Source organism: Elephas maximus, chromosome X, assembly GCF_024166365.1.
Source record: "Elephas maximus indicus isolate mEleMax1 chromosome X, mEleMax1 primary haplotype, whole genome shotgun sequence".
Classification (NCBI taxonomy): domain Eukaryota; kingdom Metazoa; phylum Chordata; class Mammalia; order Proboscidea; family Elephantidae; genus Elephas; species Elephas maximus.
In genome coordinates this window covers 1,552,679-1,578,908 of record NC_064846.1, presented here as the reverse complement: position 1 = coordinate 1,578,908, position 26,230 = coordinate 1,552,679, and the positions used below count along the sequence as shown (strand labels likewise).

The window sequence follows — 26,230 nt, the reverse complement described above, 5'->3', positions numbered from 1 at the left end:
AATGCCAAAGATGAAGAAATTGAAGATTTTTACCAACTTCTGCAGTCTGAAATTGATCAAACATGCAGTCAATATGGATTGACGTATGTATAGATGTGTACATTTTATACGATTGTGTGAGCACGGAGAAAGATGTGGAAAGACACAGTCCAGGCGTTTAACATCGGCTGTCCAGTATTAATGAGACATTTTGCTTTTTTTTTTTTTCTTCCATACTAAGTCTTCGAAATTTGGTGCATATTTTATACCAGCATCTCAGTTAGGACTTGCCTTACTCCAACTATTCAATAGCCACATGTGGTTTTGGCTACTGTATTGGGCAGTACAGATGAGGGGGTGGCAGGAAGGGGCAAGCACACTCACACAATGCTGGTGGACAGGTAAATGTGTATAACCTACACGAAGAGGAACTTGACATTATCAAAATTTGGTGGGTATCCAACCTGTCATGTAGTGTGGCTACAACAATTGGTGTAGCAAGCAGGGTGTCTAGACGATGACCACCACCACCGGTGACTTTCTTCTCTTGTTTGGCTTCCAAACTTGCTCTGCTGCCTGCTGGTGAGCATACATTTTTAGTTACTACCTGCTGGCTGATGGATTGACACTGTGGATTGACACAGCGGCTGCGAGGATGGGCTCAAGCATATCAAGAGTTGTGAGGATAGCACAGGACCGGGCTGAGTTTTGTTCTGTTGTACACAGGGTTGCTATGCGTTGGAACTGACTCGATGGCACCTAACAGCAATAACCTGCAGGCTAGCTCGTGGTTTGTGCTGGGCTGCTTTGTGCCGCATTTGCTGAGTCTACCAAGTTGGTTAGAAATTTAACCAGCCTCATTCGGAAGTTTCAATAACTGGCATTTAAGGACAGGAGCATGAGATTGGGGCCCTCCTTAAAGTGGTCCTAAGTCATGTGTCATGGCATGGGCATGTGTCTCAATTGCAGCATAAGCTGGGACTGATGCTATGTTCGGGGAAGAGAGTGACCAAATGGTTGTACATCCCAGCCAGGCATTATCCCTTGTTATAGAGCACTGAAGGGACAGATTTATACTCTGTGAGATAGACAGGCCCACTATAGGCATGTGGAAGAAGAAGATACACTATTTCAGGAGCATTTACTATTTGAACATTTGGATTGCTTAGGTCTATACTCCTAAAAGCAGATGGCTCACTAGAACCACACAAAATGCCTTTGCTGCTGCTGCTGCTGCTGCCGCCTATGTCTCTGTTACAACAAAGACCCTGAATCTCAATACTACAAGAAAAAACATCCACGGTACCTGTCATGGATTGAATTGTGTCCCCCCAAGAATGTGTGTTTCGATTTGACTGGGCCTTGATTCCCCGTATTGTGTGGTCATCCTCCATTTTGTGCTTGTAATTTTGTATTAAAGAGGATTATATTGTATGAGACCACTATTATAAGAACTCAAGAAAAGGTTCAATCACATCGTATGCATGTGAAAGCTGGACAGTGAATAAGGAAGACCGAAGAAGAAATTGATGCCTTTGAATTACGGCGTTGGAGAAGAATATTGAATGTACCGTAGACTGCCGAAAGAACGAGCAAATCTGTCTTGAAATAACTACAACCAGAATGCCCCTTGGATGTAAGGATGGACATGCTTTCAGGAGGTACCAGTCCTTGGAGAAGGACATCATGCTTGGTAAAGTAGAGGGTCAGCGAAAAAGAGGAAGAGCCTCAACAAAATGGATTGACACAGTGGCTGCCAACAATTGGCTTAAGCATAACAAAGATCATGAGGATGGTGCAGGGCTGGGCAGTGTTTCATTCTGTTGTACACAGGGTCACTGTGAGTCGGAACCGACTTGATGACACATGACAACAACAACAGATTTTGTCTGGTAGTATTTTATTTAGCATTTTTACCTTATGTTCTTAAGTGAGACTCTTCTGTAGTTTTATGTTTTTGTGCTTTGCTGATATCAATCTCTCATAACTAAAATATGGAAGTTTTACTTCTTTTTTAAAAAAATAATTTTTGTTGTGCTTTAAGTGAACGTTTACAAATCAAGTCAGTCTCTCACACAAAAACCCATACACAACTTGCTATATATTCCCAATTACTCCCCCCCCCCCCGCCCCCGCCAAAGACAGCCCGCTCCCTCCTTCCACTCTCTCTTTTCAGGACCATTTTGCTAGCTTCTAAGCCCCTCTACCCTCGCATCTCCCCTCCAGGCAGGAGATGCCAACATTGTCTCAAGTGTCCACCCGAACCAAGTAGCTCACGCCCCACCAGCATCCCTCTCCAACCCATTGTCCAGTCCAATCCATGTCTGACGAGCTGGCTTCGGGGATGTTTCCTGCAGTGGGCCAACAGAAGGTCCTTCCAATCTCAGTCAGGCCATTAAGTCTGGTCTTATGAGAATTTAGGGCCTGCATCCCACTGCTCTCCTACTCCCTCAGGGGTTCTCTGTTGTGTTCCCCTGTCAGGGCTGTCATCGGTCGTAGCCGGGCACTATCTAGTTCTGCTGGTCTCAGGATGATATAGTCTCTGGTTCATGTGGCCCTTTCTGTCTCTTGGGCTCGTAATCGCCTTGTGTCCTTGGTGTTCTTCATTCTCCTTTGGTCCAGGTGGGTTGAGACCAATTGACGCATCTTAGATGGCTGCTTGCTAGCGCTTAAGACCCCAGACGCGACTCTTCAAAGTGGGATGCAGAATGTTTTCTTAATAGATTTTATTATGCCAGTTGACTTAGATGTCCCGTGAAACCATGGTCCCCAAACCCCTGCCCCTGCTTCACTGACCTTCGAAGCATTCAGTTTATTCAGGAAACTGCTTTGCTTTGGTTTAGTCCAGTTGTGCTGACCCCCTCTGTGTTGAGTGTTGTCCTTCCCTTCACCTAAAGTAGTTCTTGCCTACTATCTGTTTAGTAAATATCCCTCTCCCACCCTCCCTCCCTCCCCCCTCTCGTAACCACAAAAGAGTGTGTTCTCAGTTTAAACTATTTCTCAAGATCTTATAATAGTGGTCTTATACAATATTTGTCTTTTTGCAACTGACTAATTTCACTCAGCATGATGCCTTCCAGGTTCCTCCATGTTATGAAATGTTTCACAGATTCCTCACTGTTCTTTATCGATGCATGGTATTCCATTGTGTGAATATACCATGATTTATTTATCCATTCATCTGTTGACGGGCACCTTGGTTGCTTCCACCTTTTTGTTAATGTAATCAGTGCTGCAATAAACATGGCTGTGCATATATCTGTTCGTGTAAAGGCTCTTATTTCTCTAGGATATATTCCGAGGAGTGGGATTGCTGGGTTGTATGGTAGTTCAATTTCTAGCTTTTTAAGGAAGCGCCAAATCAATTTCCAAAGTGGTTGTACCATTTTACATTCCCACCAGCAGTATATAAGTGTTCCAATCTCTCCACAGCCTCTCCAACATTTATTATTTTGTGTTTTTTTTTTTTTTTTGGATTAGTGCCAGCCTTGTTGGAGTGAGATGGAATCTCATCGTAGTTTTGATTTGCATTTCTCTTAATGGCTAATGATAGAGAGCATTTCCTCATGTACCTGTTAGCCACCTGAATCTCTTCTTCAGTGAAGTGCCTGTTCATATCCTTTGCCCATTTTTCAATTGGGTTGTGTGTCTTTTCGTGGTTGAATTTTAGCAGAGTCACGTAGATTTTAGAGATCAGGTGCTGGTCGGAGATGTCGTAGCTGAAATTTTTTTCTCAGTCTGTAGGTGGTCTTTTTACTCTTTGGGTGAAGTCTTTAGATGAGCATAGGTGTTTGATTTTTAGGAGCTCCCAGTTATCTGGTTTCTCTTTTGCATTTTTAGTAATGTTTTGTATACTGTTTATGCCATGTATCAGGGCTCCTAACGTTGTCCCTATTTTTTCTTCATGATCTTTATCGTTTTAGATTTTATGTTCAGGTCTTTGATCCATTTTGAGTTAGTTTTTGTGCATGGCGTGAGGTATGGATCCTGTTTCATTGTTTTGCAGATGGGTGTCCGGTTATGCCTACACAATTTGTTAAAAAGACTATCTTTTCCCCAATTAACTGACACTGGGCCTTTGTCAAATATCAGCTGCTCGTATGTGGATGGATTTATATCTGGATTCTCAATTCTGTTCCATTGGTCTACGTATCTGTTGTCGTACCAGTACCAGGCTGTTTTGACTACTGTGGTGGTATAATAGGTTCTAAAATCAGGTAGAGTGGGTCCTTCCACTTTGTTCTTCTTCTTTAGTAATGCTTTACTTATCCGAGGCTTCTTTCCCTTCCATATGAAGCTGGTGGTTCGTTTCTCCATCTCATTAAAAAAAATGTCATTGGAATTTGGATCGTAAGTGCATTGTACACATAGATGGCTTTTGGTAGAAGAGATATTTTTACAATGTTAATCTTCCTATCCATGAGCAAGGCATGTATTTCCACTTATGTAGGTCACTTTTGGTTTCTTGCAGTAGTACCTTGTAGTTTTCTTTGTATAGGTCTTTTACATCTTTGGTAAGATTTTATTCCTAAGTATTTCATCTTCTTGGGGGCTACTGTGAATGCTATTGATTTGGTGATTTCCTCTTCGATGTTCTTTTTGTTGATGTAGAGGAATCCAACTGATTTTTGTGTGTTTATCTCGTAACCTGATACTCTGCTGAACTCTTAGTTTCGGTAGTTTTCTGGAGGATTCCTTGGGGTTTTCTGTGTATAAGATCATGTCATCTGCAAATGGAGATAATTTTACTTCTCCCATGTCAATCTGGATGCCCGTTATTTCTTTGTCTAGCCTAATTGCCCTGGCTAGGACCTCCAGCACAATGTTGAATAAGAGCGGTGATAAAGGCCATCCTTGTCTGGTTCCTGTTCTCAAGGGAAATGCTTTCAGGCTCTCTCCATTTAGGATGATGTTGGCTGTTGGCTTTGTATAAATGCCCTTTATTATGTTGAGGAATTTTCCTTCTATTCCTATTTTGCTGAGAGTATTTATCATGAATGGGTGTTGGACTTTTGTCAAATGCCTTTTCTGCATCAATTGATAAGATCATGTTGTTGTTTTTTTTTTATATGATGGATTACATTAATTGTTTTCCTAATATTGAACCGTCCTTGCATAAAAAAAATTTTTTTTTGTTTTTTTTTCCTTGCATACCTGGTATAAATCCTACTTGCTCATGGTGGATTATTTTTTTGATATGTTGTTGAATTCTGTTGGCTAGAATTTTGTTGAGGATTTTTGCATCTATGTTCATGAGGGATACAGGTCTGTAATTTTCTTTTTTTTTTTTTTTGTTGTCTTTAGCTGGTTTTGGTATCAGGGTTATGCTGGCTTCATAGAATGAGTTAGGTAGTATTCTGTCCTTTTCTATGTTCTGAAGTACCTTCAGTAGCAGTGGTGTTAACTCCTCTCTGAAAGTTCGGTAGAACTCTCCAGTGAAGCCGTCAGGGCCAGGGCTTTTTTGTTGTTGTTGTTGGGAATTTTTTTTATTACCTTTTCAATCTGTTTTTTTGTTGTTGTTGTTGTTGTTATGGGTCTATTTAGTTGTTCTACTTTTGCTTGTGTTAGTTTAGGCAGGTAGTGTCTTTCTAGGAATTCATCCATTTCTTCTAGGTTTCCAAATTTGTTAGAGTAGAATTTTTCGTAGTAATCTGATATGATTCTTTTAATTTCAGTTGGGTCTCTTGTGATATGGCCCATCTCATTTCTTAGTTGGGTTATTTGTTTCCTTTCCCGTATTTCTTTAGTCAGTCTGGCCAATGGTTTATCAATTTTGTCAAAGAACCAGCTTTCGGCTTTGTTAATTCTTTCAATTGTTTTTCTCTTCTCTAATTCATTTAATTCTGCTCTAATTTTAATTATTTGCTTTCTTCTGGTGCCTGACAGATTCTTTTGTTGCTTGCTTTCTATTTGTTCAAGTTGTAGGGACAGTTCTTTGATTTTGGCTCTTTCTTCTTTTTGTATGTGTACATTTATTGATATAAATTGACCTCTGAGCCCTGCTTTCGCTGTGTCCCAAAGGTTTTGATAGGAAGTGTTTTCAGTCTCGTTGCATTCTATGAATTTCTTTATTCCCTCCTTAATGTCTTCTATAACCCAGTCTTTTTTGAGCAGGGTATTGTTCAGTTTCCAATTTTTGGTTCCTTTTCCCTGATACCTTGAAGCATTCTGTACATTAGTTTTTTATATTCTGCATCTGGCAATTCCAGGAATGTATCTACATCTGGGAATGATTTTGATTCTTTGATTTGGGAGTTTGTAGAAGCAATCACGGTCTGCTTCTTTATGTGATTTGATATTGACTGCTGTCTCCGAGCCATCTTCAAGATACTGTAATGTTTTCTTTTATATTTGCTCACCGAGTCTTATCTTCTTGTTTTGTTTTGTTACAATACACCAAGATGGGCTGCTAGATTGCACTACCTTGATTGCTGTAGCTTTTGAATCACTTATGTCCTGTTACCAGCTGGTCTGAGCTGCTACCAGGTATATAAGCCTATGAGTCCATTCACTATTCTTGAATAGAATCAGCTCAGGTGTCCTAGTCCTCAGGGTCACCTGGTGTGTGGCATAGGCTCTCACCTATTAACTTAGAGGAGTAGTGGTGATGGTTGTATGTGCCAGTTTCTAGTAGCGGCAGGGGGTCACACTCCAAGGAGGGCAGGTTGCTGACAGCCTTCCCCCAAGTGTCAGTGAGGTAGGAGCGGCTCTATTCTCTAGAGTGTTCTGGTGGGTGGACTCTGCAGCTGTATCTTAGGCATCCAATGCTTGTACCTCTAAAGATTGGTAGGCGTCACTATCCTCAGTCCCCTTTAGCAGGTGGCTAGGTGGTGTGGGTGGAGGTTCAGCCTTCAGTTCCCTGGTGTGGATCAGTGAGGGCTCTGTTTAATAGTTAGAGAGGTATCTGACCTCCAAAACTTGCCTTTCCTCTGCTCAGCTAAAACACTTACAGTCAGATCTCTATCAGAATTGCCTTTGCATTATAATAGCCACCTGGTTACCTGTAGGGATGAAAGCCAAAGACCGTGGGTCTCTTATGCCTGGATGGAGCTGGTTCTGTATTGTTACTCCAGTTTAGGGAATTCAGGGAGGGATTTTTCCTTGGATTGTTAAATGCTGCTTTTCTCAGGCCAGGAGAATGGGTTAGAAAAGAAAAGAAAAGAAAAGAAAAAAACCGGCAGTGCACTTCACTCTCTGGTCCAGGGAACTCCAATGTTAATGAAACCGGCTGGGGCAGGGAGGGGAGGGATCAGATAGTTAGTAGAGAGTAGCAGCGGGGCAAGGTAGACAAAGTTACTTATGTTGTTTGGTGAGGACTGTTTTTTCTGAGATTCCAGAGGGGTGTGTAGCTTGTGTGCACTGGCTGGTTCCCCACTGAGACTGCCCCAGAGGTTTAGGGCTGCGTCCCATGCTTGTGCCATCTCAGGAAGCCACAATCAGCTCCTCCACGCTTAGTCCAGAGCCCAGTGCCAAGGTTTCCTGTCTGGGACACTGCGCTCCAGGCTCCAAAACCAGTCGCTGCTTCCCCGTGGTTTTTCGTTTGCATGCCAGCCGCGTCGGGTGTGCAGCCTACATGTGCTGGCCGGGTTCCTTCCGAGGTTGGTCCCGAGGGCTAGGCCTGCGTCCGTGCTTGCCCCGTCTCAGTAAGCCACAATCAGCCCCACCACTCTGGCACCCGGGAACCGCAAGGGCTCAAGCCTACGGCGTGGCACACTGGCTCCGGAAGCGGTCACTGCTTCAGCGTGTGGCTTTTCGCTCCTGTCACTCAGGTCAACTCCTTAGTTCTGTGTTTGATGGTCAGGGTTCGTAGATTGTCCTGTATGTAATCGGTTCACTTTTTTTTTCGAGTCTTTGTTGCAAGAGGCATAAGCGGAAGCTTCTACCTAGTCAGCCATCTTGGTCCCGCCTCCTGACTTCTTTTTTTCAATATGATTTCATTTTGTTGTTGTTGTTGAGCATACATACAGTAAAACATACACCAGTTCAACACTTTCTACATGTACCATTCAGTGACATCGATTACATTCTTCGAGACACGCAACCATTCTCACCCTCTTTTTCTGAGTTGTTCCTCCCCATTAACATACATTCACTGCCCGCTAAGGTTCCTATCTAATCTTTCGAGTTGCTGTTGTCACTTTGATCCCATATAGATAGTTCTTAAAAGAGCGTAATGCTCAAGGCAGACGGTTTTTATTAGTTGGAAGTTGTACGTTTATTTTGTCTTGTCATTGTTAGCTGCTGTTTTGTCAGCCCCTACTCACGGTGACCCCAGGCACAACGGAACAAAAGGCTGTCCCGTCCTGAACCATCCCCATGGTTGGTTGCAGATTGGGCCATTGTGATCCATAGGGTTTTCATGGGCTGAGTTTCAGAAATAGATTTCCAGGTCTTTCTTCTTAGTCTGTCTTCATCTGGAAGCTCTGCTGAAACCTATTCAGCATCATAGCAACATACAAGGCCACACTGACAGGTGGGTGGTGGCTGAGCATGAGGTGCATTGGCGGGGAACCAAACCCCAGTCTCCTACATGGAAGGAAAGAATTCTACCATTGAATCGCCTGCATTGGAGTTCCTGGCACCTTAAAGGTTTGACTGAATTCCATATGAATTCAATTAACTTAGCGCTTTGTTCTGTTGTGCATAGGGTCACTATGAGTCAGGACCGACTCAATGGCACCTAACAACAACAACAGTGCTTCCTTTGGGGGATTTTTTTTTTTTTAAAACAGTCTCTCTTTTACAGTACCTTTTTTTTTTTTTTTAAAGAGTTTCTCTTTCCTAAGGCCAGTTTTGGTCATGTATATTTCACAGAAAAGCAAAGATTTTCTCCAGATTCCCAAGTTTATTGGCATGGAGTTGAGTAAATTTGGTTCCTATGTTAAGACTGATGATGCCACAATCACGCCAAGAGGGTATGAAAGGTTTATTACTCACATAATGAGAGATTTTCTGCAGAGAGCAAGGTGGCTTCCAAGCAGGTCTGAATATGGCTTGAGAGAGTAGGGAAAGGAGACTGGCTTGGGGTTTTATTGTAGTTAAGAAGTGGGGCTGGGACAAGGGTCCCCACACTTGGGCAGGGGTTTGTGTGGTTTGAGCCTCCTGTTGGCACCAAACGAGGGAGCACCCAGGATTTCTTATCAGCTTGCTCAGATGTGGGGCAGAAGAGGAAGAAGGAAAGTGAAGCTTAAAAGCTGTCAGCAGTCAAACATCAAAAAATGGAGCCAGGCTCTTTATTACACACTGCCACCCGACACATATCATACCTCTCCCCACGTGGGCTCTGCAATCTACACCTTGGTGTTGCCTTTCCCCCACTCCCTTCTCCTGCACACACAGGCAGACACAGCAACCTCTCCCTTTTTCCCTGGTTTGTGGGTTAAAGTGTCAAGGAGAGAAATTTTTCTTCAGTGCTCAGTCCTGACCCAGTCCTTATCCCCAGTGTCCGGCTCACTGTGGAGCTGCCAGTCTGGCCCCCAACCCTGCAGGATGCCACTCCTCTCCCTTCTCACGTGCTGGCCTCTTCCCTTCCTTCCCTCCCTCCCCACCATCAGAGAACTCGCAGACACACACACACACACACACGCATCTAGTTCTCATAACTTGTTGATTTTATTTTACTTATGTAATTTCCAGCATCCTTGCACCCTGTTGGTGTAAGATTTGGTTTCTACGTGGTTAACCATTTCTCCAGAGTCTCCTTTGGAGACACAGAAGATAGTTCTAGGTCTCTGAGCTTTGCTACGCACAGGGCATTACTTGGAGTGGTGCTGGTCTTCAGGCTCTCTTGTTCCTGGTCTGCCTTATTTTTGTTCATTTTCTTATTCTTCCTGTGGTAAGACTAATATTTTTGACCTTTCTCCTTTCTTAGGCTTTCTCGAACTCTGTTGAAGGGCTAATTTTACCCTCATGGTTATCTTCTTCGCCTTGTATGGAAACAGAAGGGAATTAGTTCAGAAGGAGGACTGGATAGGAAGGGGGGCTTCATAAAAAGGGCTCAGGTTGAGGAGTGAGTTTGGCCAGGAAAGGACAAATAGAAGCCTTGGAGGTATATGGGGAAGAAGAGGAAGACCATGGGTAGGGTCATTGATCTTTTCGATGTTTCTGGACCTGGGTTGACAGAAGGTCTTCTTTCTCCTCCCTTTGGGGCTTGGGGTTGGTTGTTTTTTTTGGCCTGTAGTTGGTTGCTTCACATCTGTGCTAGGCTCCCGTGGTTTCTCGGTCAATGGTTGAATCAATCCCTTGGCTGTGCCAGAGGGTACGATGGGTGTTTCTCCCTATAACTCTAAGGATCAGGGTCTCTTTTGGTGACAGAGGTATAGGCAGCAGAAGCAGAAGCATTCTGTAAGGTTTTAGTGAGCCATCTGCCTTAAGAGTGTGACCTTAGTGTTCCCACATAGTAACTGTTCTTACCCCACACGAGCCACCACTCAATTGGCTTGGGTATTGCATAAGGTATCAGTTGTCCCCCACCCCCAGGCTCTCTATACAATTGAGGCCAACAACTGGTTGAGACACACAACCAGTGGTCACAGGGTAAGAGTCATTTCCTTGAGTTTAGTGTCATTCACAGCTTATGCTGGAATTGAAACACATGATTCATCTAAGACACACAGATAGGTCTGGACTGAGACACAGGACCCAGGGCCACTTTACGTAGGGCCCTGATCCCATACTCCCATCCCTAAATGCCAATTCTTGAAACTTCTGACTTACATCAGTCAAATCCCCAACAGAGGATAGATAGGTAGGATTTGTAAAACGCAGCACAAAGCAGCTCGGCTTGAAGCACAAGCTAGTCAGCTAGCAGCAGCTCAAAGTACATGCTCGTCAGCAGGCAGCAGAGCCAGTTGGCAAGCCAAAGCATGAGAAGAAAGACCCCAGCTGGTCGGGGACAGCCCCTAGACATCCTGCTTGTAGCGCCAATTGTTGTGGACACCTCACAGAGGCACACGGACCCCTCCCGCCACCCAAAATTTTGTTGGGATGTTGAGGCTGATGATGCCACACGTGCACCAACAGAGTATGAAAAGGCTCATTACTCACATAATGAGACTTTCAGGGGAGAGCAGGGCTGGCTTCCAAGCAGGTCCAAAGTGGCTTGAGAGGTCAGGGAAATGAGACCGACCTAGGATTTTTGTTGTGGTTAAGGGGTGAGGCTGGAGTGAGTGTTCCCACACACAAGCAGGGGCTTGCAGGGTTTGAACTTCCCACTCAAGGAGGGGCGCTCAGGCTTTCTTATCAGCTTTTCTAGGGGTGGACAGAAGGGGAAGAGCTTACAAGGGTGAGCTTACAAGTTGTCAATTGTCACACATCAAAACTAGAGTCAGACTGTGTCACAGAGCTGTTTTACAGAACGGTGTTGTGTAAATGCAAGATGTTCTAGTTCACTTTAGAATTTTCATAACTATTATAACCAAGCTTTTCATATTGTTTTTGGTTTAAACTGCATTTTGTTACATCAGCATATCTCAAATTATGGTTCGTTCAATTTTCTGTAAGGTGGCTGAGACTTGTTTCATCAACATAGGGACGGTGCAGAAAGAGAAAAGACTGCCAGCATCAGCAAGTATGAGACTTTGCCGACAGAAGCCCAGTCCTAATTGTACTGTCTGCTGAATGAGGTAGGGATCTTCACTTCTCTCCCACCGCAGACGATTACTGGAGCACTCAAAGACTGTAATAATAATTACAGAAACTAACCATATTGGCCAGGAATTATGCTAAGTATTCATGTCCATATTCAATCCTCATCACAACCCTATTCAGGTAAGTGGTGAAATAGCTTTTGCTTTGTCAGCACTGCAGGGACGCCTGCAGCCATCCCCACTCCAATTGCAGAAGCAGAAAAGAACATGGAGGAGGGCACATGCTAAATATTTGTGGGCCTGGCTTAGAAGGAGCACACATTACTCCCACTCACAATTCATTAGCGAGAACTCTCATACCAACACCTAACTGCACGGGAGGCTCAGAAATGTAGTCTCTCTCCAACCTGAACGTTCGAGAGCAGCCAGCCATCTCTAAACTCTAAGCAATCTCCTTATTGCTATAGGTCTGTTTAGACTGAATGAATCATCTGGAGCTGAGGGAAGATCTCCTCCCCTTACCTCCTGCACCGCCCCCACTCCCAGGAAAGCTGAGGTAGAAACAGGAGCTGCTTTGGAAATGACACGATTTTACTGCTATGTTTGCGGTGGCTTTGTAGCCACACAGTAAGAATGTCCCAGTGGCCCTGCGCCCACCCCTCCACCTATGTCACTCAGGGTGTGAGGGAATCCTTTCTCAGCTGCCTGGGCTTCCACGTGACACAGACATGGGTCAAAGCTGCTACGTGGAAGACTTCAGATGTGTCAAGTGCGTCAGCCTTAAGCTTGGAGGCGGCAGCCGTGCCCAGGATCCTTTCCCTGGGCTGTGCCCACCTCGGATTGCTGCCATCCTGGCCCAGCCCAGGGAGTAGCGTGTGAGCAATCCTGGATCTTGCCGTGCCTGAAGCCAGCAACTTCCTCCAGTCCTTTCAATTGCACAGACCCATAGCCTCCCCTCAGGCTTTAGCCTATTGGGAGTTTTAGTTTCTCTTTGGTATGTAACTTGCGATAGAAAAGTCTCCTCTATTTGAAATGAAGGACAACAGGATTATTTCTTTATCCTACTAACCTGGCCTGAGGACATGACTCTCTTACCCTTCACAGAAGAAACAGGCATGTATCCTTCGTAAAGTTCTGGCTCCTTGCTGATAAGCCATCAAGCCATAGTACCGTACAAAAGGAGACGGATGAGGCCTTTGTGGATAAGAACCCAAAGGCACGGTGGGGTGGGGGACCACAAGGGGGTAGCTGGACGAAAGGACAGAGGAGAAGGACACTAGGACCACCAGTTTCAAATTAAGAAAAAAAAAACCTGTTGCCGTTGAGTCGATTCCGACTCATAGTGACGCTATAGCACAGGGTGGAATGCCTCATACATTATCCAAGGACGTGACAGGTGGATTCGAACTGCTGGCCTTTTGTTTAGCAGAGGTAGCACATAACCACTAGGCCACCAGGGTTTCCCGCTTTCCAGATAGGCTTCCCAAATCTGGCCCCAAAAATGTGGGGCCAGTTCACTGCGGACAAGACTTGAGTCTGCCACTCCCTCCCTCCTTCACCCTGCAAAGCCCAGAATCAGCCTGCAGCCTTGGCCCCGCAGAGGGACTACTGAAGCTTCTGGACTATCTTAAAATGAGTCAGGTCCCAGGCCCCATCGCTTCTGTTCCAAACCCTCCAAAGGGCTCCCATCTCTTCCAGAGGCAGAGCCAGAGCCCTCACAGTGGCTCACAGAGCCCAAGGTGGTCCTGCCCCTTTCCTCTCCGGTCGCCGTCTCTCCCAATCTCTCCCTTGCTCACGATGATCCAGCCACACTGGCTTACTCGCCCTTTCTGAAACACCCCAGCCCACTCCCACCTGAGGATCTTGGCACAGGCTTTTTTCTGTCTGCAACTCTCTTCCCCTGGGACTCGTCTGGCTCACTCCCTGACCTCCTCCAGGTCCTTCTCAAATGTCCTCCCTCAGCCAGGCAGCAATCATGGCTCTTCTCCCCCTCTGCCCACGTATCCGTAGCTCCTGGAACAGTGCCTGCCTGGCACCGAGTAGCCCCAGACACCCTCGCTCCTTAATCAGACCATGGTCTCTCACAGGGCTTGTTAGATGCCATTCTCTTGTCCCGGAGTGCTCCCGGCTTGACTTGCTCCCCCCTACCTGTGCGCCACTTGAAGAGGTGTGGGAGCAAGAGGTAGGTAGGTGCATCCTGATAGGAGAGACACCTGGGACAGTAAGGCATTGCCAGCGTTTAAGGAGTGTGGGTGCATTTGAAGGTACTGGAGGGTTTTGAACAGAGCGGGGATGTAACTCGCCTTACATCTTAACAGGATCCTTCTGCCTCCCACTGAGAATATGCGGAGGGGAATCCGGGCAGAATGTTAGTGCACTTGGCCACATCCCAGGAGGGACACGCTTTTACACATGGAAACACTGAGGTGGAGTTAATTAAAAAAAAAAAAAATACGTCGTTGGGGTGTAAATAGGAAGGTGGACAGGGGCTACTGCCACAGCTGGGCACCAGGGCAGGAGGGTGAGTTTATTGCTGCTGTTGGGATGGGGGGGGGGGCTTGGTCCTGCCTCCCCTCCCCCGCCCCAGGGCCCGAAGCAAGGCACTAGTGAATGGGACCCAGGTGTGCTGGGGTCCTACTGGTCCAGTGCCTCCCCCACGCACCTCCTAAGAGTCTCAGCCTGTGGACCAGGCATGAGCCACCCTCCCTCGTCTGCGGATGGCTCAGGACAGAGAAGCCCCCTCCTTACCCAACTGCACCACCCTGAGCTGTTGTTGGACGTCTGTTCCAGCTTCTGGCACAACTTCTGCTTTCGACAAGAGGCATCTCAGTCCATGGCACTCAGAATCTGGGGTGGGGGAAGGAAGGGTCCCCTGGAGTGAGGCTTGGGGGAGAGGCAGGTTCCCGTGTGCACAGCCCCCTCCCCGCCAGGTAAACTCTTCTCTCCCACACAAGTCAGTGCTCCCTTGTACCCGACAGCCCCTGTGAGCACCTGAACGGCTCCAACCTCTCACTTCTTCACAACCCGCCAGCCTCTCCTGGACCCCAGGTCCCCCTCCACCTAGAGCACTTTCTCCTCCTCTTCTTCACAGCCAGAGTGCCACCCCTCGCAAGGGTTGTCTGGGCTCTCTGTCCCCAATTCCTCACTTCCCAGTCCCTCCTAGCACCCTCACCTCCCCTCAAACCACCGCCGTCTCGTTACTAAACCCAGGGTGGGTTCCCAGACCTCCTCGTACATGACCCTTCAGCATCACGTGACAACTGATCACTCCACCTCCTGACACCTGGGGACCTCAGCCTTGTTCCAGAATGCCACTGCACACTCTCCGTTTCTCCCCCTCCTCACCACATGTTGATCCTCAGTCTCCTCTGCCAGTTCTTCCTCTTTGCTCTGATGAGTTGGTGGCACCCACGCTCCACCCCTTCATTCACAGCCTAAGGAATAAGGACGTGAAGGGGGCCCTGAGGAGTCTCCTCAGCTGGAAGAAGGTCTCCACATGGTGACAGTGACTCCTGTGTCTGATCAAAGATGCCTCCTCTTCCTCTCCCCTTCATGTGGGGAAGGGGCTGTCTGTGAGCAGGATGTGACAGGTTTCCAGCTTGGTCTGCATTTCTGCTGTCGCCTTCTTCACCCACTCATTCAGCCAGCACCCTCCAGTGACTCCCGTGTGCCGGGCCCTGGAGGACAGCTTGTTTGCTAGAGATTTCAGTTTTCAGTCTATTCCATTTGTCCTTCATGTTCCCTCTCAAACCCGGCATGCCCCATGAATTTTAACCATCGGCCCTGGGTCCTAGCATGAATCATAACAAATTTTCGAGTGTAACACCATGTGCTGGCCCGTTTGGTGTGAGTATAGGTATTGACTCATTCAATCTACAAACCACCCTGTGTAGGAGATGCTGTCGTTATCCCCATTTTCTAGATGAGGACAAGTGACAGTGTTCTCACCTGCTTTGTGAGCAATTATTTGTTGGATCCAAGGAAAGAGGTTTAAACCAAATCTGCAATTACGATCTACTGTCAGAAGGTGGTAGTAGATGCACAGCTCATGACTTCAAGGCACCAATCACTACCACTGTAAACCACGTGGTAAAAAAGATATGCAAAACTCACGTGTGGCTCACGGTCTACCAACACAGCTTTAGAAAGCAAAGCACCTGGAGAGAGTCGAGAGAATGGATTCACCATCATTTCTAGACATGTACAAATGGTAATAATAACCACAGTGTGGCAGAGTGTATTTCCCAAGGATAGACACAACAAGAGCTCCATCCCACATACTCTTCTACAGGGAGACCTTGACAGCCTCCACTGAGAGGAGCAGTCTTTGTCTCCTCCCGTTGAATGTGGGTGGGCTTGTGGCTGCTACAGCAATGGAGTACAGTGAAAGTAATGCTGTGTGGCTTCCAGGCTGAGTAACAGTAAAACAAACTCTAACAGTATTGAAAAGTGAGATAGAGAGCGCCACAATACTAGTAGGAGACTTCAACACACCGCTTTGTTTTGGTAAAGGAGACAGGACACCCAGAAAGAAGCCCAATAAAGGCACCAAACCAAAACCAAACCCTATGCCATCGAGTCGATTCCGACTCATAGTGACCCTACAGGACAGAGCAGAACTGCCCCACAGACTGTCCAAGGAGCGCCTGGTGGATTTGAACTGCCGACCTCTTGGTTAGCAGCTGCAGCACTTAACCACTACGCCACCAGGGCTTCCAAAGACACAGAGAGTCTCAGGCTCGATTAAAAAACATGATCCATCTATATGCTGCCTACAAGAGTCACAACTTAGACTCAGGGACAGAAACAAACTAAAACTCAAAGGATGGAAAAAAATATATCAAGCAAACAACAATCAAAAAAGCGCAGGAGTGGCAATATTAATTTCTGACAAAATAGACTTTAAAGTTAAATCCATCAGAAAGGATAAGGAAGGACACTATATAATGATTAAAGGGGCAATACACCAAGAAGATATAACCATATTAAATATTTATGCACTCAATGACAGGGCTGCAAGATACATAAACCCTATCAGCATTGAAAAGTGAGATAGACAGCTCCACAATAATAGTAGGAGACTTCAACACACCACTTCCGGTGAAGAACAGGACATCCAGAAAGACGCTCAATAGAAACACGGAAGATCTAAATGCCACAATCAACCAACTTGACCTGGTAGACATATACAGAACACTCCACCCAACAGCAACCAAGTATACTTTCTTTTCTAGTGCACATGGAACATTGTCGAGAATAGACCACATATTAGGTCATAAAGCGAGCCTTAGCAGAATCCAAAACATTGAAATATTACAAAGCGTCTTCTCTGACCATAAGGCCATAAAACACCAAAAAAACCCACTGCCGTCGAGTCGATTCCGACTCATAGTGACCCTATAGGACAGACTAGAACTGCCCCATAGGGTTTCCAAGGAGCACCTGGTGGATCTGAACTGCTGACCTCTCGGTTAGCAGCCGTAGCACTTAACCACTATGCCACCATAAGTGGAAATCAATAACAGGAAAAGCAGGGAAAAGAAATCAAACACTTGGAAACTGAACAATACCCTGCTCAAAAAAGTCCGGATTATAGAAGACATTAAGGATGGAATAAAGAAATTCAGAGAATGCAACGAGAATGAAAACACTTCCTATCAAAACCTCTGGGACACAGCAAAAGCGGTGCTCAGAGGCCAATTTATATCGATAAATGCACACATACAAAAAGAAGAAAGAGCCAAAAGCAGAGAACTGTCCCTACAACTTGAACAAATAGAAAGTGAGCGACAAAAGACTCCATCAGGCACCAGAAGAAAACAAATAATAAAAATTAGAGCTGAACTAAATGAAATAGAAAACAGAAAAACAATTGAAAGAATTAACAAGACCAAAAGCTGGTTCTCTGAAAAAAATAACAAAATTGATAAACCATTGGTCAAACTGACAAAAGAAAAACAGGAGAGGAAGCAAATATCCCAAAGAAGAAATGACATGGGTGATATTACAACAGACCCAACTGAAATTAAAAGAATCATATCAGATTGCTATGAAAAACTGTACTCTAACAAATGTGAAAACCTAGAAGAAATGAATTCCTAGAAACACACTACCTACCTAGACTAACACAAACAGAGGTAGAACAACTAACAAAAACATAACAAAAGAAGAGATTGAAAAGGTAACTAAAAAAAAAACTCCCAACAACAACAAAAAAAAGCCCTGGCCTTGACAGCTTCACTGGAAAATTCTACCAAAGTTTTAGAGAAGAGTTAACACCACTACTACTAAAGGTATTTCAGAAAATGATGAAATACTCCCAAACTCATTCTATGAAGCCAGCATACCCCTGACTCCAAAACCAGGTAAAGACATCACACACACACACAAAAATTACAGAGCAATATCTCTCATGAACATAAATGCAGAAAATACTGAGAGAATTGTTGAAGATTTGTTGGCATCTATCCACGATGCTCATCGAAGTCCACATAAGGTAGATCTCAAAAGACAGTCACCAAAAAACATATTATAACCAAACTTGCCAAAACCAAGGATAAAGAGAGAATTTAAAGAGCGGCTAGAGATAAACTAAAAGTCACCTACAAAGGAGGGTCAGAAAGAATAAGCTCGGACTACTCAGCAGAAACCATGCAGGCAAGAAGGCAATGAGATGACTTACATAAAGCACTGAAGGAAAAAAAATTGCCAGCCAAGAATCATATATCCAGCAAAACTGTCTCTCAAATATGAAGGCGAAATTAGGACATTTCCAGATAAACAGAAGTTTAGGGAATTCATAAAAACCAAACCAAAACTACAAGAAATACTAAAGGGAGTTCTCTGGTGAGAAAACCAATAATATCGGATATCAACCCAAGGCTAGAACACAGGACAGAGCAACCAGAAGTCAACCCAGACAGGGAAATCACAAATATAAACCAAGATTAAAAAAAAAAAAAATGCTCAAAACAGGGAAAACAGCGATGTCATTATGTAAAAGAAGACAACATTAAAACAATAAAGAGGGACTAAGAAATGTAGTCATAGATCTTTCATATGGAGAGGAAGTCAAGGCGATATAAAGAAATAAAAGTTAGATTTAAACTTAGAAAAATAGGGGTAAATATTAAGGTAACCACAAAGGAGACTAACAATCCTACTCATCAAAACAAAATACAAGAAAAAAATAGAGACTCAGCAGAAACGAAATCAACAACAACGAATAAGAGGAGAAGACAGTATATAAAGATAAACTACTCAGCACAAAAAATTAAGTGGGAAGAAGAAACTGTCAATAACACACACAAAAAAAAGACATCAAAATGACAGCACTAAACTCATACCTATCCATAATTACGCTGAATGTAAATGGACTAAATGCACCAATAAAGAGACAGAGAGTGGCAGAATGGAGAGACTGACTTGAATTTTAAAGTTTCACTTAAAACATAATAAATACTAAAAAGAAAGAGTGGAAAACTAAAATATCACATCATTTTTCTTTTGAACTGTTAGTACAGTGTATTACTGTAATGGATTTTACAACATTTAATCAATATTGCATTCCTTAAATAAACCCTACTTTGTTATAATGTATTATTTTCTTACTGTGATGTACCTTCCGCTTGCTAAAAGTTTATATAAGGGATTTTTGTCTTGGTAATCGTGAATGAAACCATTCTGTATTTTTCCTTTTTTGTACTATCTTTTTTTATCTGATTTAGTCATCCATAGTATATTTTTTCCTAAGAGTTGTTTGGAAATTTTCTCTCTGCTTCCATTTTCTGGAATAATTTCTATAGCATTTGGGACACTCTGAGTTTGAAGGCTGAGTAGAATTCCTTTGCAAAATCACGTGGGTCTGATGCATTTATCCTTGACAACTTTATTACTTCTGCTCAAATTGGTCTGTTTAGTGTTCTATCTCCAACGCGGTTAATTTTCATAAATTACATTTCCCCCAGAAATTATCCACTTCATCCAAGCATTCAAATTCTTTTTCTATTTTTTCTATAGAGGTCTTCAAAATAGTCTCCTGCTCATAAATTCGTGTTGTTTTGATACTAATTTCTCCCTTGTCTTTTTTTTTTTTTTTGTATATTTATGCTTATTTGTGTATTTTAACTTACTTTATTAGGTTAATGGAAACCCTGGTGGCGCAGTGGCTAAGTGCTACGGCTGCTGACCAAAGGGTCGGCAGTTCGAATCCGCCAGGAGCTCCTTGGAAACTGTATGGGGCGGTTGTACTCTGTCCTATAGGGTCGCTAGTTTGTCAACGTTGTTGACTTTTTCAAGGACCAAATTTTTGCCATGACAACTTTATCATTCCTCATTCTCTACCTCATTAACTTCAGCTTTTATCTTTATTAACTTCCTTTCTTGTGGTTTTCTTCTGATTACTTCCGTGCTGTTTCTGATCCTTTTGAGTTACCAATTAATTCATTTTCATTCTTTCTTTTTAATTACGAATGGATGGACCTTGAAAACATTATGCTAAGTGAAAGAAACCAGATACAAAAGGTCACACACATATTGTATGATTCTGTTTACATGAGATATGAATAGGTAAACCGACCGAGACAAAAAGCAGGTTAGTGGTTGCCAGGGACAGGGGAGAACTGGGAATATGTAGAGACTGTTTAATGGCTACAGGATTTCCTTTTAGGGTGATGAAAACGTTCTGCAATTATATAGAGGTGATGGTTGAACATTGTAATGTACTAAATGCCACTGAATTGTAAACTTCAGAACGGTTATAATGGTTAATTTTGTGTTATATGACCTTTTACTTAATAAAAAATCAAGCAACAGCATTAATGCAAAAAAAAAACACACACACTATAGAGACATAGATCAGTGGTTGGCACAGGCTGGGGGAGGGTTTGTCTGCAAAGGGCATGAGGCAACTCAGGGTGTAGAAAATGTCCTATATCTTAAGTGTGGTAATGGCTACACAACAATATACACTTATAAAATTCTTAGAGCTGTTCACCTAAAATGAGTCTATTTTGCAGTATGTAAATTACCTCATAAGCCTGAGTTACAAAAAACAAACAAACGAACAAAAATAATGAATAAAACAGTAAAGAGAAAGGTGTGCAATTCAGAACAGGAATTTCAACCCCAGACGAAGTCCCAGGATGACAGCTACCTAGACAGTCTACCAAGAGATAACCATCGCAGACAGAAATGGGAGAGAGGACACCAAGGGAGAAGGTTTTTAAAATCACCAATGTTAAGGTAAGGAGCCAACATGGCACCATAGACAGATGTATCACGCCAGCCCTCTGCAACAAAGACCTGAAAACCTAAGTAAAACAGATACAAACATCAATCCTGGAACCCTAAGTATCAAATGAAGGGGTGAAGAACTAGATCAAACACCCAATGGAAGAAGAAACTGATGAAAAACAGAATGATGAGATATACGGATTGGAGGTTCCCTGCCAACTAACACTGCACAATGTCACCACCTTGGAACACAGCCAGCAAGGACCCTGGATGGGGAGTACAGGAAGACAACTTCATGGAGCTCCCAAAAGGAGACATAGCACCTGGTACCCGGAGAAACACGCTTTCCCACCCCTCACCCTTCTGCCCCATACACCACCTCCACCCCTTCCTGACGGGCCATGCTGCACCACTAGCTAGAGAGCCATCAGACTGCTACCACCTTGGGTCCACCCCACCCCCACCGGCTGGCTCCCATAGCTTCATTTTTATTGTTTTATCATTTTCATATTTTTTCTCCCCCCCCTCCCCCACTTAGCCCTGTATGCCACCTCCACTCCTTCCTGATGGACCATGCTATGTCACTAGGCTAGAGAGCCACTGGCTTGCCGCCACACTGGTTCTGCCCCATCTCCACCCACCAGCTCCCTCTTTGCCACAATTTTTTCTGCTTTTTTTTTTTTCTTTCTCTTCTTTCTCCCTCACCCTTAGCCCCGTAGATCATCTCCCTGCCTTTCCACTGGCCCTCAGATCTACCCTGTCCCCACTCACCAGCCTCCGCCATTTTTATTTTATTATTAGGTTTTTTTTTTTTCTCATTCTTCCTTTTCTTTCTCCCTCCCACCTATCCCCGTACACCACCTCTCCCCCCTTCTGTCAGACCTGGCCTCCCAACCACGGCTAGAGAGCCACAGACCCACCACCACCTGGGGTCTGCCACTGAAGCCGGCTTGGGGACTGGGGGCATGGTAAAATAAACGCAAGTACTTAGTTTTGCCAAGAGCGCTGTCTTCTCTGGTTCCAGAGGTGTGAGTAGACTGTGTGGCTGGCTCACTATCTCTCCCTGAGGAAAGAAGAACGAAGAGGGAGGCCTCACACTGCCTGATTTTAGAACATATTACACTTTTTTTTCTTTTTTTTTTTTTACACTACCACAGTAGCCAGAGCAGCCTGGTACTGGTACAACAACAGATACATAGACCAATGGAACAGAATTGAGAATCCAGACATAAATACATCCACAGACGAACAGCTGATATTTGACAAAGGCCCAAAGTCATTAAAAGGGGAAAAGACAGTCCCTTTAACAAATGGTGCTGGTATAACTGGATATCCATCTGCAAAACAATGAAACAAGACCCATACCTCACACCATGCACAAAAACTAACTCAAAATGGATCAAAGACCTAAATATAAAATCTCAGATGATGAAGATCATGGAAGAAAAAATAAGGGAAACACTAGGAGCCTTAATACACGGCATAAGCAGTATACAAAGCATTACTAACAATGCACAAACACCAGAAGAGAAACTAGATAACTGGGAGCTCCTAAAAATCAAACACCTATGCTCATCCAAAGACTTCACCAAAAGAGTAGAAAGATTACCTACAGACTGGGAGAAAGTTTTTAGCTATGACATTTCTGATCGGCATCTGATCTCTAAAATCTGCATGATACTGCAAAAACTCAACTACCAAAAGACAACCCACTAAAAAAATGGGCAAAAGATATGAACGCACTTCACTAAAGAAGACATTCGGGTAGCTAACAGATACACGAGGAAATGCTCATGATCATTAGCCATTAAAAAAAAATGCAAATCAAAACTACAATGAGATTCCTTCTCACTCCAACAAGGCTGGCATTAATCCAAAAAACACAAAATAACAAACGTTGGAGAGGTTGTGGAGAGACGGGAACACTTATACACTGCTGGTGGGGATGTAAAATGGTACGAGCACTTTGGAAATCGATTTGGAGCTCCCTTGAAAAGCTAGACATAAAAGTACCATACGATCCAGCAACCCCAATCCTTGGAAGATATCCTAGAGAAATAAGAGCCGTCACATGAATAGATATACGCACACCCATGTTCATTGCAGCACTCTTTGCAATAGCAAAAAGGTGGAAGCCACCAAGGTGTCCATCAACAGATGAATGGATAAATTATGATATATTCACACAATGGAATACCGCACATCGATAAAGAACAGCGATGAATCTGTGAAACATTTCATAACATGGAGGAATCTGGAAGGCATTATGCTGAGTGAAATCAGTCAATTGCAAAACGACAAATGTTGCGTGAGACCAGTATCATAAGAACTCCAAAAATAGTTTAAACACAGAAGAAAATATTCTTTGATGGTTATGAGGGTAGAAAGGGAGAGGGGTATCCACTAATTAGATAGTAGATAAGAACTATTTTAGGTGAGGGGAAAGACGACACACAATACAGGAGAGGTCAGCACAACTGGACTCTGCCAAAACCAAAGAAGTTTCGAAGTTTCCTGAACAAACCGGATGCTTCGAAGGCCAGAGTAGCAGAGACGGAGGTCTGGGGACCATGGTTCCAGGGGACGTCAAGGTCAATTGACGTAACAGAATCTATTAAGAAAACATTCTGCATCCCACTTTGGTGAGTGGCGTCTGGGGTTTTAACGCCAGCAAGGGGTCATCTAAGATGCACCAATTGGTCTCAACCCACCTGGAGCAAAGGAGAATGAAGAACACCGAAAGACACGAGGTAATTACCAGCCCAAGAGACAGAAAGGGCCACATAAATCAGAGGCTACATCAGCCTGAGACCAGAAGAACTAGACGGTGCCCAGCTAGAACCAATAACCGCCCTGACAGAGAACACAACAGAGAATCCCTGATAGAGCAGGAGAGCAGTGTGATACAGACCTCAGATTTTCATAGAAAGACCAGACTTAATGGTCTGACTGAGACTAGAAGGACCCAGGAGGCCATGGTCCCCAGACCTTCTATTAGCCCAAGACTGGAACCATTCCCAAAACCAACTCTTCAGAAAGGGATTGGACTGGACTATAGGATAGAAGATGATACTAGTGAGGAGTGAGCTTCTTGCCCAAGTAGACACATGAGACTGTGTGGGCAGCTCCTGTTTGGTGGCAAGATGAGAAGACAGAGGGGGACAGAAGCTGGCTGAATGTACACGGGGAATACAGGGTGGAGAGAAGGAGTGTGCTGTCTCATTAAGGGGGGAGAGCAACTAGGAGTACATAGCAAGGTGTATACAAATTTTTGTATGAGAGACTGACTTGATTTGTAAACTTGCACTTAAAGCACAATAAAAATAAATAAATATTTAAAAAAAGAGTGGCAGCGTTTTGTTGTTTTTTTTTTTTTTTGAGAGTTTTTTATTGTGTTTTAGATGAAGGTTTACAAAGCAAATTAGTATCTCTTTAAACAATTAATACACATATTGTTTTGTGACATTGGTTGCCAAACCCACCAAATGTCAACACTCTTCCCTTCTCGACCTTCTCGACCATTACCAGCTTTCCTGTCCCCTCCTGCCTTCTCTTCCTTGTCCCTGGGCTGGTGTGCCTATTTAGTCTCGTTTTGTTTTATGGGCTTGTCTAATCTTTGGCTAAAGGGTGACCCTCAGGAGAGACTTCAGTACTGTGCTAAAAGGGTGTCCAGAGGTAACACTCTTGGGATTTCTCCAGTCTCTGTCAGACCAGTAAGTCTAGTCTTTTTTTGTGAGTTAGAATTTTGTCCTACATTTTTCTCCAGCTCTGTCTGGGTCCCTCTACTGTGGTCCCTGTCAGAGCAGTCGGTGGTGGTAGCTGGGCACCATCTAGTTGGGCCTGACTCAGTCTAGTGGAGGCTGTGGTAGTAGTGGTCCACTAGTCCTTTGAACTAATCTTTCCCTTGTGTCTTTGGTTTTCTTCATTCCCCCTTGCTCGCGACGAGGTGGGACCAGTGGAGTATCTTAGATGGCTGTGCACAAGCTTTTAAGATTCCAGGCGCTACTCACCAAAGTAGGATGTAGAATGTTTCTTTTTAAACTATGTTATGCCAATTGAGCTAGATTTCTCCTAGGCCATGGTCCCCAGCCCTCAGCCCAGCAATTCAGTCCCTCACGGAGTTTGGATGTGTCTATGAAGTTTCCATGACCTTGCCTTGGTCAAGTTGTGCTGGCTTCCCCAGTATTGTGTGCTGTCTTACCCTTCACCAAAGTTCCCACTTATCCGTTGTCTAGTGTTTTTCCCTCCCCATCCCTCCCCTCCTTCCTAACCATCAAAGACGGTTATTTTCTGTGCTTAAATCTTTTCGTGAGTTTTTATAGTAGTGGTCTTATACAATATTTGTCCTTTTGTGATTGACTTATTTCATTCAGCATAATGCCCTCCAGATTCATCCACGTCGTGAGATGTTTCTTGGATTCAACATTGTTCTGTATCTTTGCGTAGGGTTCCATTGTGTGTATGTGCCATAATTTGTTTATCCATTCATCTGTTGATGGGCACTTAGGTTGTTTCCATCTTTCGGCTATCGCGAACAATGCTGCAATGAATGTAAGTGTGCATATGTCTATTCTTGTGACGTCTCTTATTTCTCTAGGATATATTCCTAGGAGTGGGATTGCTGGATTGTATGGCACTTCTATTTCTAGGTTTTTTGTTTTTTTTTTTAATATTGTACTTTAGATGAAGGTTTACAGAACAAGCAATTTTCTCATCAGTTAGTACACACATTGTTCTATGACTTGGTTACCAACCCCACGACATGTCAACACTCTCCCTTCTCAACCACGGGTTGCCTATTACCAGCTTTCCCGTTCCCTCCTGCCTTCCAGTTCCTGCCCCAGGGCTGGTGTGCCCCTTTAGTCTTGTTGTGTTCCATGGGCTTGTTCAATCTTTGGCTGAAAGGTGAACCTCAGGAGTGACCTCATTACTGAACTGAAAGAGTGTCCGGGGGCCATGCTCTCAGGCTCTCTCCAGTCTCTGTCAGGCCAGCAAGTCTGGTCTTTCTTTTTGAGTTGGGATTTTGTTCCGCATTGTTCTCCAGCTCTGTCTGGGACCCTTTACTGTGATCCCTGTCAGAGAAGTCGGTGGCGGTAGCTGGGCACCATGTAGTTGTACTGGACTCAGTCTGGTGGAGGCCATGGTAGATGTTGTCCATTAGTCCTTTGGACTCATCTTTCCCTTGTATCTTTAGTTTTCTTCATTCTTCTTTGCTCCAGAAGGGGTGAGAGCAGTGCAGTATCCTAGATGGCTACTGACATGTTTTAAGACCCCAGATGCTACTCACCAAAGTAGAATGTAGAACATATTTTTATAAACCATGTTATGTCAATTGAGCTAGATGTTCCCCAAGATCATGGTCCCCACATCCTTCAGCCCAGCAATTCGGTCCCTCAGGGAGTTTGGATGTGTCTATGGAGCTACCTACC

The 26,230-nt window shown here is 44.2% G+C and overlaps 1 long non-coding RNA gene across 2 annotated transcripts in view; it reads right to left on the bottom strand.

The window, feature by feature from the left end:
- The window catches only part of LOC126069265 (uncharacterized), a 126,009-nt gene extending 109,743 nt beyond the window's left edge, over positions 1-16,266 (bottom strand). Inside the window, exons 1-3 of one of the 2 annotated variants that reach the window (XR_007515897.1) lie at positions 14,803-16,266; positions 14,316-14,414; positions 9,575-13,988 (exon numbers count right to left, since the gene is read on the bottom strand). This is a non-coding gene — a long non-coding RNA (uncharacterized LOC126069265). Of the gene's footprint in view, positions 1-9,574; positions 13,989-14,315; positions 14,415-14,802 lie in introns of those variants that run through there. The other variant, XR_007515896.1, reaches the window with a different exon arrangement.
- Positions 16,267-26,230: the final 9,964 nt, after the last annotated feature.